This window comes from Micromys minutus, assembly GCF_963924665.1.
Source record: "Micromys minutus genome assembly, chromosome: 17".
Classification (NCBI taxonomy): domain Eukaryota; kingdom Metazoa; phylum Chordata; class Mammalia; order Rodentia; family Muridae; genus Micromys; species Micromys minutus.
In genome coordinates, this window is record NC_137952.1 from 13574140 (window position 1) to 13577417 (window position 3278).

Genomic DNA, 3278 nt, shown 5'->3' on the forward strand with positions numbered 1-3278 from the left:
GAGAACCTGTCCTGATTAGCAGTCTAATTTTCAAATATAAAAATCTGTGGCATTATACCTCATTATATTACCTAGGCTGATTAATTCATGTACAACATGTTGACATCATGACAACACATGTTGGTTACAATTTGGTGATTATTATTATCATTCTTAACTATTAACTTTTGTTTATTTTGCTCTCGCCAGGCGTCCTTGTTGGAGTGACATCGTCTTTAAACCCCGCGTGGCAATCCCTGACGCACCGCCGTGATGCCCAGGGAAGACAGGGCGACCTGGAAGTCCAACTACTTCCTTAAGATCATCCATCTTTTGGATGATTACCCAAAATGCTCCATTGTGGGAGCAGTCAATGTGGGCTCCAAGCAGATGCAGCAGATCCGCATGTCCCTCCGAGGGAAGGCTGTGGTGCTGATGGGCAAGAACGCCATGATGTGCAAGGCCATCAGGGGGCACCTGGAGAACGACCCAGCTCTGGAGAAACTGCTGCCTCACATCCGGGGGAACGTGGGCTTTGTGTTCACCAAGGAGGACCTCACTGAGATTAGGGACATGCTGCTGGCCATTAAGGTGCCAGCTGCTGCTTGAGCTGGTGCCATCGCCCCATGTGAGGTCACTGTGCCTGCTCAGAACACTGGTCTGGGGCCTGAGAAGACCTCTTTCTTCCAAGCTCTAGGTATCACCACTAAAATCTCCAGAGGTACCATTGAAATTCTGAGTGATGTGCAGCTGATCAAAACTGGAGACAAGGTCGGAGCCAGTGAAGCCACACTGCTGAACATGCTGAACATCTCCTCTTCTCCTTTGGGCTGATCATCCAGCAGGTGTTGACAATGGCAGCATTTACAACCCTGAAGTGCTGGACATCACCGAGCAGACCCTGCACTCTCGCTTCCTGGAGGGTGTCCGCAATGTGGCTGGCTTCTGTCTGCAGATTGGCTACCCGACTGTTGCCTCAGTGCCTCACTCCATCATCAATGGGTACAAGCGGGTCCTGGCTTTGTCTGTGGAGACTGAGTACACCTTCCCACTTGCTGAAAAGGTGTACCTTCCTGGCTGATCCATCTGCATTTGCAGTTGCTGCACCTGCGGCTGCTGCCACCCCTGCTGCTCCTGCAGCTGCTGCAGCCCCAGCCAAGGCTGAAGCAAAGGAAGAGTCGGAGGAATCAGATGGTGATATGGGATTTGGTCTCTTCGACTAATCTCTTCAATGAAACCAAGTCAGCCTGCTTAAATTGAGAAAGATGGAAATAAAGGCTTACTTCTCTTAAAAAAAAAAACAAAACAAAAAAACAAAACAAAACAAAAAAAAACTTTTGTTTATTTTATGTATGATTGCTCTGCTGCGTATATACCTGCATGCCAGAAGAGGGCACCAGATCCCTTTATAAATGGTTGTGAACCACCATGTGGGTGCTGGGAATTGAATGCAGGACCTCTGGAAGAGCAGTCAGTGCTCTTGACCACTAAACTAACTCTCCAGCCCTGGCTTTTATTATTTAAAGAGTATTTGAAATTCTCTCTCTCTCTCTCTCTCTCTCTCTCTCTCTCTCTCTCTCTCTCTCTCTGTGTGTGTGTGTGTGTGTGTGTGTGTGTGTGCGCGTGTGTGTTTGTATGTCAGTGCCCATGGAGGTCAGAGACTTTGGATTCCCCCAAACTGGAGTAACATAGTTCTGAGGTGCCTGATGTGCATGCTGGGAACTGAACTCGGGTCTTCTCCAGAGCCAAGCCACCTTACCAACCCCCTCCCTGCTCTGACATTTTTATCAATTTACATAGCACAGACTGATCTCTAACTCATACTCCTCTTGCCTCAGCTTCCAGTCTAGAGATTACAGTTGGGTGTCGCCATGTTCAGCATGGAGGCGGATCCTTGGTAACCCCCAGACAAGCATGGTCAGTGGTTGCTAAGATCTATGTATAATGAGTGAGTTTCATTAATTAGATGTGACAGGAAATCTGCTGTGAGGTTTCTGGAAAAGGCTTTTCTCTCTTCTGAATAGTCACTAGACAGGTCTTGTTCTCCATCTTTGTATTATGTACCTGGACATTCAATCCAGTCTTCAGACCCGAACACTGTCACGCTAGCCATTTTAAGATGTGGCATACCTCAGAGGGCAAAATAAAGTGGATTATTGAGAAGATCCAGAACATGTGGAGTCCACTGCCTGCCTCCCTGTGGTCTGAAGCAGTATATTTTCTAATTCATTAACTTGAATTATATAGCTTTTCTGTTACCTGTAGTAAAGAAAAAAACACCCTAATAATAATTAAAAATTTCACCCCTAAAATGTTGAATTAAAGTTTCTTTATTTTATTAAATGGAAACGCCAGCAAGCCATCTTAGAACTCTATTTCCCTTTCCTTACTTACTCCATCCAAAAATCTATGAGGAAGACCTGAAACTTGGAGATGACTAAGAGAGAGACTTATCACTGTGACCTTTTCTGGTTAACTGGGGGACTGATGTTGTTATTAAAACACCAGTAAGGAAGTCAGAATGAGGATTTAGTTCAGAGTGCCAAGAAGGTTCATTTATAAAATTGTTGCTACTCTTCTATATCTTTATTAATTTTTCATTAGAGTTCATTCTCTTTGTTTCTTTGTTCCTTGTGCATATGTGTGTGTGTCTGTATGTGTGTCTGTGTGCTTGTATAATTGTACATATGTGCATGAAGGAGTCAGTTCCCTCCTTATATCATGTGGGTCTCTGGGATCAAACTCCTGTTGTTAGTGTTGGTGGCTGGCACTTCATGCAGTGAATCTTCTTGTTGCTCCTGTATTAAGTTTGACTTAGAAGTCCAAGCAAGTAGAACACCAACAAAGATGGATCATTATGTTGGGGTGGGGGGAGCCAAAGTCTGAGGAGGAATCTAGAAGAGCAAAGTAATATAAAGAAAAATTCTTAGTCATTATTCTATTGAAGAGGCACTATGACCAAAGCAACTCTTAGAAAAGAAATCACTTAAGTGGGCTTTCTTACAGTTTCAGAGGCTTAGTTCAGTATCATCATGTCAGCATGACAGCAGGCAGACATGGTGCTGGAGAAGTAGCCAAGAGCTACATCCTAATCCACATGCAGAGAGAGCAAGTGTGAATCTAGTATGGATTTTTGAAACCTCAAAGCCCACCCCCAGTGATACACTTCCTCCAACAAGGCCACACCTCTTAATCCTTCTAATCCTTTCAATCAAATTCCATTCCTTATAACTAAGCATTCAAATATGTGAGTACAAGAGGCCCATTCTTATCACACCACCACATTTTGATATTCTTAA

General features: G+C 44.3%; 1 pseudogene across 1 annotated transcript; it reads left to right on the forward strand.

Moving 5' to 3' along the window:
* The first annotated feature begins 237 nt into the window (after positions 1-237).
* LOC308432074 (large ribosomal subunit protein uL10-like) lies at positions 238-1270 on the forward strand (annotated as a pseudogene). Its single transcript has one exon. The product of its transcript is annotated as a large ribosomal subunit protein uL10-like (transcript).
* Positions 1271-3278: the final 2008 nt, after the last annotated feature.